The sequence below is a fragment of the Otolemur garnettii genome, unplaced genomic scaffold, assembly GCF_000181295.1.
Source record: "Otolemur garnettii isolate 467f Iridium unplaced genomic scaffold, OtoGar3 scaffold00002, whole genome shotgun sequence".
In the NCBI taxonomy this organism is placed as follows: domain Eukaryota; kingdom Metazoa; phylum Chordata; class Mammalia; order Primates; family Galagidae; genus Otolemur; species Otolemur garnettii.
Window position 1 is genome coordinate 8759353 of NW_003852397.1, and position 9978 is coordinate 8769330.

Below are 9978 nucleotides of genomic sequence, written 5' to 3' on the forward strand. Positions count from 1 at the left end.
AAAAAAAAACCACCTGGGCAAAACAAAAACACAAAGAAACAAAAGTAATTTCCTAGTAACCAAATGGGAAGATTATCATCGTTCTGATAGAAATGGTCATGTTTCAAGAGAAAGTATTAATAATGGGTCTGTGGCTGTACATTTCTGGAAGAATTATTTTCATTAGTCATGGTGATGACTGTATCTGGCAAACTATTACCAAGAAAAAAAGAAGGAGAAGAAAGAAAAGGAGAACACGTGGATGAGCTTAGTCTGGTGCGACTGTGTGCAAGCCTTCCTCTGAGGTCTGGGCTTTTCCTACTGTATCACACCAGCGCTCAGCCCCCTTCATGGCCACAGTTTTCTAACATGCTTTTCATGACCTCCCTGTTAGCATTTTAGGATTTAAAAAATAAATGACTCCCAAAATGTCTTGCAAAAGAATTTAACACTTCCGGAAATTAATTAATGGAAACCCTAAAGTAAAACCATTCCCTAGGCATCAGGGCCAGAAATATTATGAAAATGATCCTAAAGGAATCTTCAGAGCGTCCTACAAAGAGGTGGGGCTCTGCATCTGCTACTGATGAGCTGTGTAATTTTAGAAAAGTATTTCCACTTCCTATCACAATTGTTTTTGCTCTGCCAGATGAGAAGTTTGGACTAGATTATCTCTCTGGCCTGTCTTAGATCTGAACTTCATTATATTAGGTGGACATGTTTAAATCCAGACAGTAAATACTTTTATTGCCAGGCTTCGGGGGGCCCAAGTGGATAGGGTATGTTGCCCATCTTTGCACCATTCACGTTACACCTCATGAGATTCTGGCTTTTGTTCAGATGTGCAAAGTAAGTATCGTTTTTGCCATTTGTTTCTGAAGATATATAATTAATACAAAAGTTTTCCCGTGAAATATAAGTAGATGTAAATCTACATGGTCATTGGTGTTAATTTCCATGGATGTGAGTTGGTAAGTGTCACAGCAGCCGCTGTTCATGTGCGGCTGGTGGTAGCTTTTCCGAGTAACTCCGTGGATACTAATTTGTGAAGGCTTGTTTGTGCATGTTTGCACAAACACATACAAATTCGCCCCTTCATTCGGTTCTAGGTTTCCCAACATTGAATTGTACTCACAACCATTCCTTCCACCCACACACATATTTTCAGCACAAAAATTTTATTGAACTTGACCTTGGATGGCCAAGGGCCTGACTGGATGATTCAGTAAGAGAAAGTTTATGTCCTTTTCTCCTGGTCCTCAAGTGAAGCATGGAAGGGCATTCTTATCCCACATCTGAGAGCTTTACTTGTTTGTCCCCTATCAGGCACAGGTGTGAGTAGATGGTGCTATGGTCAGTACCAGCCTAGAGCATTTACTATCAGGATCTGCCAGTAGGTTCTGTGGCTTTAAATAGAATCTCCTACAGGGCACATTTCAACGTCCACACAGCAACAAACTCATCACACTGATCAAAGTCCTTTATTCCACCTTTCCATTTTGAGAATATTCTGACTTTCATGAAATGTTACAGGAGATTTCCTCTGAAAATGCTTCATTACTCTCTGTTAACCTTTCTCAAAAAGTCAGTCCACTCAGATGACACACAAGACCTTTTTGGACTTTCAACATTCCTTAGCCAGATGTTCAGCAACAAGGATTTTTTCCGCTGGGAAAAAGAAGATGGAAAAAAACCACAGTGAAACTTGTCAGCAGTGGTGGGAATTACCAATATCAATGAATCCCTTTTCTTTTTTTTTTTTTTTTACTATCACATGAGAGACTAGCAAAAACATTTGAAATATGAATCTCAGTCTTATCCTTAATATACCTTAACATGTTCCAGCTCCAGAGTAGCAAAGGAAAATTGATATTGGAGACAACAGAGGATGCAAAAATATGGAACATATTCAGAAGTTATTACTATTCATTGTATTTCCCATAGATTCACCCAACCTCTGTGTGGTAAATGAACTTCAGAGTATGTTCACATTGACATTTATGAGTTTCAAGAATGAATGACCTGATTTTTTTTGAGGGGCATTCCCCAGAGGGCTTATAGGTAAATGAAATATCTTTTGGCTCAGAATTTTTCTTAAGTAGCTTTGAGGCCAGAGAATTTAATTGGAGATGAAAACTCACTTAGGAATAAAAATTTGAAGGCACTTTGGGCATTGCATTATGGGGCTAAGCCAAATATTTCGAGAACATTTTACTTCAAATGAAATTTTCATTCATTTGGCTGCTTAATTAAATATATATATATTTTCCTCTCTGAGCTTCCCTGAGAAGGAAAGGACTCTTTGAATCCATGGAAATTAAAAAGAACACTAAGTAAATTGGAACACACGTGACCATTGGTTTGGGGCAACTTTGAAAAGTAACAGCTTTTTATCAAGGGAAGACGCGTATTACCTCCTTTGATCTGCTCCTTTCTTCCTTTGCCTTCAAGCTGTTAGGGTCCCCTTTATAGTCTCTCTCAGCCTGTATGGTCACTAATCCCTCGGTTAAAGTGATTTGGAAGGCAGCTATGTTCACCCCTGTACCACTAAAGCCACTCAGTTAAAATGATTGAGAAAAGAATTACAATTCACTCTGCTGCGTTCTCCCAAGATTCTCTCACCCTCGAGAGTTCTTAAGTAAGAGTCAGCAAAGCAGTGCCCTTTTAACTCAGAATATCTTTGGATTCAGACTTGGGATTTCTCAATTACTGACTTGGACTTTCTCCAAATCTGGATCATCCTATGGATAAGGCTTTTGGGACATAATAAATTATCTTGTGATTAAGAACTGAACTTTTATCTTCAAAACACTTCTAGGATATCACAATAAAATACCTGAGCGTCATAGATCCCCATTTAAAATTGGGGCATTTTAACTTTGAAAATGTGGCATTGGAGTGTGCCCTGACAGGTTACTCTAAAAAACAAATGTTCACCTTTAAATCTTGGCAATATTTTAGCTTAGTTAAAGGGCAGCATCGCCCTATAAAACAATGATATTGTCCTGGACTTCATTTTGGTAGATGGTAAAATTCTTCAAGAAATCCCTTAGGTTTACTAGACACAGTTTTTTAAATATGGAGATTTGGTAAAAATGCTCCTCACTTGAATGACGAAGGTGGATATTGCTCAAATTCCAATGTTGGAGAGATGCGGTCCAGGAAGTCACCTGCCAGGTTGCATCCTTCTTATGGTTACAGATGGGATGCAGGGAACCAGAACGGTCTATTCCTATCACATCTTTCTTCCTCAATGGAAAGAAATATTGTTTTTCCTTTTATTTTATTTTTAGTCCTTAAGCCACATGAAACTTACATAACTTATGTGGAAAAATCATAAGGCTGGTTTTTAAAAGGATTTGCTTTTAAAATACCTGGAAATTTCCATTTCATTACCCTCACTTTGAATAATACTATTGTCTGTGACCTGCTACGAAGGAATCTTTCTAGCCAAAATCGAAACATCTAAAAGCCCCCAAATTGAATCAAAGAGTACTTTTATAATACCTTGATGTTATAGTTATATTGGGAAAGTAGCAAGAGAATTGGCATACAAATAATTGAACAGTCATTTGATGTTCACGCCAACCTGAAGCCTGTTGACTTGCTAGATAGTCACTTTCCACTTCCCCAATTGATTTTCCGCACACTTTTTGATTTCAGAATTGGCCCAAATGCAAGGAAACAAGAGATACAGAATGCCCTGAAGAAAATATCGTTGAATTTCTGTTACTGGAAACCAATAGGGTTAAGACAAAGATATATTCTAAGGGAAATTGTAAAGGATTTACACAAACATTGGACTAAATGAACTTAAGTTAAACATACTGAGTGATGATTCTTGCTATACCCACTAGCAATTGTGAACATTTTGCATTTCTCAAGATATTGGAGATCTGATAATGTAAGAAATACATCAAATATTCAGAACATTTATGGAAGCAGTATATATATGTAATAGTTCATAATATAAAAAAGACCCATATAGTATTATTAAATCTCAGACTAATACTTTCTCCTAATAGTACCTGGTCCAATTAACTGTCCAATTAACAATTAATTGTTTATAAAGCTGTCCAATTATTAGCATCACTTAGGTGGTATTCCAAAATATAAGTCTGTCCTCCTCACTTCTTTCTTAAGAGTTTCTAATTTAAGAAGACTGGGGAGCCTCCCAGGAAATCATGTTTTTAAAAAGATCTCTGGTTTGGTTGTAAAGATAAACCAAATTTCAGATTTCCTTGCCTCGACCACGTGTTAGCCCAGTACTTCAGCTTCTTTGAATAGTGAATACTCTGCTTATGTACCTAATACCAGAGTAGGCTTCTGTAAGACTAATCACCGGTATTTGTAATTATATTTGCAAGTATTTTTAACTAACATATGCATATATTAAAGAAAAAACAAAACAGCTATACTAGACATAAAACTCATTCCTGAGGCTGTTGTGAATCTTCAGTTTTACAAGTAGTTGGAAATTTCTTTTCAGCGGAATCAAATTTAGTTATACAAATTGAAAGTTGTCCCTCTGTTAGGGAATAGCAAAGAGAGATCAGGGTTCAGCCTATGAAAGAGGTGTGAAATGAAGGTGTCCTAGGGGACAAGTTACCAAACGCTGGGATTTTAACTTACTATCTCTAATTTCCTTATGAAACTCTATGTTCTTATTATAAAAGTATAATCCAGAAAATACAAATAATATTCAAAAAATTGGAAAATAGGAAAAACATCACAAAGAAAATACATTCACCATATTCATAGACAATCACTTCATATTTTGTAATATTTCCCTTCTGTACTAACATATGGGTGGGTATCTATAGCTCCCTATAAAATGTGTATAGATCAGCAGTTCTCAACCTGTGGGTCATGACCCACAAGAAGTGTATTAAAGTGTTGCAGCATTAGGAAGGTTGAGAACCACTGGTATAGCTATTTACAAAATGTTAAGCCCAATAATTGTATAATTTCTATAGGTGACCCTCTTGTGGTAAAAGACGTTGTATTAGGTGGAACAATCACCAATTAAATTAAATAACAGAGTAGCTAACATTTATATGTTGCTCATAGATGATACTATGTGCTTGACACATGTTAAAGCTTTTACCTGTCAGAAGACTGAGCTAGGTACTACATTATTTCCCATTTTATTGATGAGGAAATGGAGGTTTGAGAGGTTTTGCAGCTGCCAAGTAGAAGCAGAGTTCAGCCTGCTGAAGTATTGCTCTCAGCAGATACAGGGTCAGTGTGTGTGGGGGTCCATTGAAAGGTTAAGTGGACAGACAAGAAATGCATGTAGATTTGCAATTTCCTAACCCTCTCATCCTGAATTTCCTTTTTAACATATACACTTAAGTGGCAGAAAATTAACTGGGAAGTTTTTAGGTTTGTAGGTAGTATCCTATGGTGCTACAGAAAGCCATCTTAGGACCTGTTGATCTCAAAGTACCTGTCAGGCTGGGTTTCTCTCTCAGCTTTTATTCCCTCAATACAACCAAAGAAAAGAGAGAATCTCACCAATTACTGAACACTTTTACCTGAGGCAGATTTCATTTTCCTTCTCTTGGTCAAAGAGTTCCATTTTTTTTTCTTTAGATCTGTAAAACCACGCTAAATGACCCTGCAAAATTCTGCAAGGCAAATTTTTAAATACATGCAAACATCCTAAGAAAAAAATCTTACTTTTGGGGGACTAATTTAACAGTTGACTATCTGGTTCTGATAAATAGTCCGTTTTAATTGAGGCTGCGAATTAAGACAAGAAGAGTCTCTGCCCCTTCAAGGGGGTTTGCTATTTTAGGAGTTGTCCAAGCTTTTGTGCTCGGTCAAGCTTAGCTAACACAAAGCTCTCTCCTTGGGAAGTCAGCCTTCTTAATTGCTCAGGCTTCCACTGAAGAATATCTAAAGTGACCAGAGCCCAGAGGGTCAGAGTCATAATGAAGAATATTTATTGATAGTTTCATGTCCTCCTTGTTCAGTGACACACAGAAACATCTCTATGTTTTAGTATCATGCAATCAGCATGGAATCATTTCCTCTGGAAACCTTGACCTTATTTCTGTTAAATCACATGTACCCTGTTAAATGATTTACAAGCTGCCAGCTTAGCTTTGTCTTTTACATCTCTCCCAGCGATTGAATTTCCTTTTTATAACAACAAACTTCTCCTAGGTCAAAGAAAGCATCCTCTCAAGGAGGTCAACTTCCCTTTTGCTTCACATTCAATTTAATGAGACAGGATTGGGAATCGCTGTCTCTGAAGCTCCGTTCCCAGCACTGGGTACATGGCTGCCCGGCACCCAGGAGTGCTGGAAATCTCCAGTCTGACATCTGGTGCTGGATGATTTCAGACACAAAGGAAATCCACTTATTCTGAGGCTGCTGTGGGGGCAGCCGGCCTGCAGAGTTAAACGAGAGCATAAAGATCACGCTTGTCCAACTTCTGAATTTAAGAAACAAGGAAAAGAAAAAGAACTAGAAAATGGGAGGGGAAGCATCTGCGCGGCATCTGTTGTTAGAGACGTTTCCTCTCCTGCAAACCTCCCATTGTCTGTTTCTAGAAAAGTCAGCTCACCAGGTGATACTGCTAAGATCACCATCATGTAGGAAAATGATAACAACCGAAAATGAAGTAATAAAAAGAGAAATCCTCTTTCTCTTAAGGTTAAATCTTGCCTGTCTATGACACAGAGATCCAGTTGTGTTTTGAGGTACACATCAAGCCAGCTGCATTAATAGGCTCTTGTTTTAGATTCAAGCTTCTTCCAAACAGTCTTTCTGGGCCCTCAATAAATAGTTTTTCCTATTCCCAGTACGCTGCTTGGTTCTGCAAATATAGTCGCTGTTCAATAAATGACTTTCAAAAGACACCTTATCCATTAAAATATTTTAAAAAGCTTTGATCTTAGCTTAGGTCGCTTCCCTTTTTTTCTCTTATGGAAAATTTCCAGTACCCTGCAGTTTATAAGAATCATGTTGGAAAAAGCTTTACTTCATTTTTGTGTGTTTTATTATGAAATATTTTAAACATAAAAGAAGATAGACAATAACATAACCAAGCCTGACATACCCGCAGGCAAGCTTTAAAAAGCAGTCGACTTGGTGCCATGTTTGGTTTAGGTATCTTTTGAAAAAGCAGCAAAACACTGCAGATACAGTGGACGTCCCTCCCTCTCCATGACTCTGTTTTGCTTCACTCCCTCTCTCCCCTAGTGGGCGCTGCTCCTCAGAGTTGAGTACATCTCAGTCCCATGCACGGCTCATCATCTTATGCTTACATGTTTACTACGTAAGTTGTACAAATTTTACTCTTTCCTTGACTATCCATCACATAAGTCATATATATTTTACCATACATAATTTGCCTATAAAGTCATTGATAACACATTATACATACAATTTTCCAATTTTCTCTTTTCACCCAATATTATATTTTGGAGCTTTATTCATGTCTATTCATCTAATTAAAGATCACTACTTCTCCAACTTTAGAGAGGAATTTATAATTTTCAATCTATCATAAACCAATGTTCTATTAAAATACAATAAAAATAAATTAGTAGAAGCATGTAACAAAACAAAGATGTACTACAAAGCTTAATCCCCAACTTACTTTTGTTATTACATTTAACAGATCAAAATTGCTCCAGGTTGCTATAAAAGATTCTAACTGTTCCCTTTCAGTTTTAGTACTTTTCTTGACATAGACTGGTAACAAATAATTTGCCAGCTGACACTGGTTCACAGAACACACTTGGATAAAATTGGTCTACATTATCTAGATTCACCACTGTATGTTATTTTGAGGTCTGCAATTGTATCATTTACTTATTAACTACTCTTTTGGTGAGTGTTTGTTTCTCGTTTTTACTATCTCAAACAGTGCTCCGGTGAATGTCATGGCCTAGCGCATGGATCTTTGTGCATGAAGCAAAGTGTCAGAATGCGATTGTTTAGTCAAAGGATGTGAACATCTTCCTCCATTGTGACCTTCCTGCATTTTTGATTGCAATGCCCTAAAAGAATTTTGAAAAACTAAATAAACTGTTACACATCTTAATCTATACACACTAATAAACATGCTATATATTACACAATACCATTATATATAAATATATATGAGCAATTATATATATGTGTGCATACATGAGTTAGTATATACACATATATATTTTTTGGATCTGACTTCTGAGAGGCCCTAAAAGCAATGACACTCCAGAAAAAAGGGTGCCTGGAACCTACATCTTGATTTCTCTCGCCATTCTCCAATAAAAGGAACCAGGGCTCTTTGGAGAAATGGCATCCTTTTCAATAAATGGTGCTGGGAAAATTGCATTGCTACGTGCAGAAGAATGAAACTCAACACTCCATCTCTCATGTACAAATATCAACTCAAGATCTATCAAATACTTAAGTGTGAGACCTGAAACTATAAGAACACTAGAAGAAAACCTAGGGAAAACTCTTCTGGACATTGGTCTAGGCAAGGAATTTATAACTAAGACCTCAAAAGCACAAACAACAAAACCAAAAATAGCCAAGTGGGATTTAATTAAACCAAAAAGCTTGCTTCTGCATGGCAAAAGAAACAGTCACCAGGAAGGAAAAGACAATCATAGAATGAGAGAAAATATTGGCAAAATATGCATGCAACAGGGAACTGATATCAAGAATTTATAAGGAACTCAAACAACTTAATAACAAAGACCCAAATAACCTTATTAAAAATAGGCAAAGGTTAGCCCAACATAATGCGCACAATGTGAGGGTATGTGGCACATCTCCTGGATGAAGGGCTCAACTACAACTTGGACTTTACCTAACAAATGCAATAAGGGAAGCTCATGGTTTGTGTCCTCATATTAATCTGAAATGTTAAAAAATGGGCAAAGGATATAAATAGGGAATGTCACAAAAGAATACATACAAATGTGTTTGTTGCAGCCCAATTCATAATTGCTAATACATGGAAGAAGCCCAAGTTGCCCACTGACCCACAAATGGATTAATAAATTGTGGTATATGTGCACCATGGAATATTATGCAGCCTTAAAGAAAGACGGAGACTTTACCTCTTACATGTTTACATGGATAGAGCTGGGACATATTCTTCTTAGCAAAGTATCTCAAGAATGAAAGAAAAAGTATCCAATGTACTCAGCCCTACTATGAAACCAATTTATAGCCTTCTTATGAAAGCTTTAACCCAATTATAGTCCAAGAAGAAGGGGAAAGGGGAGAGGGAGGGAAGATAATCAGTGGGACCACACCTATGGTGCATCTTACAAGGGTACATGTTAAATTTACTAAGTGTAGAATATAAATGTCTTAACACAATAACTAAGAGGATACCATGAAGGCTATGTTAACCAGTTTGCTGAAAATATTTCCAATTGTATATAAAACCAGCACATTGTACCCCATGATTGCATTAATGTACACAGCTATGATTTAATTAAAAAAAAGAATATATACAAATGGCAGATATATAAAAACAAATGCTCAATATTTCTAATCATCAGAGAAATGTAAATTAAAACCACAATGAGATATTAACTTATGTCAGTTAAAATGACGATTATTAAAAAGTCAAGAAAGAGCAGATGTTGGTGTGGATGTGGCGAAAAGGGAGCACTTTTACAAGCACTGTTGTTGGAAATGGAAATTGCTAGAACCACTATGGAAAACAGTATGGAGAGTTCTAAAGGAACCAAAAACAAGACTACCATTTGATCCAGCAATCCCACTACTGGGTATATATGTAAAGGAAAAGAAATAATTACATCAAGAAGATACCTGCACTTCTGTATTTATCATAGCACTATTCACAATAGCAAAAATATGAGGTCATCCTAAGTGTTCCTCTATGGATATTAAAAGAATATGATACATGTGTATGTACATGTATGTATATGTGTGTATAAATGATACACTATTTAGCCATAAAAGAATGGAATTATATCTTTTGCAGTACAATATATGAAACTGGAGGCTTATTAT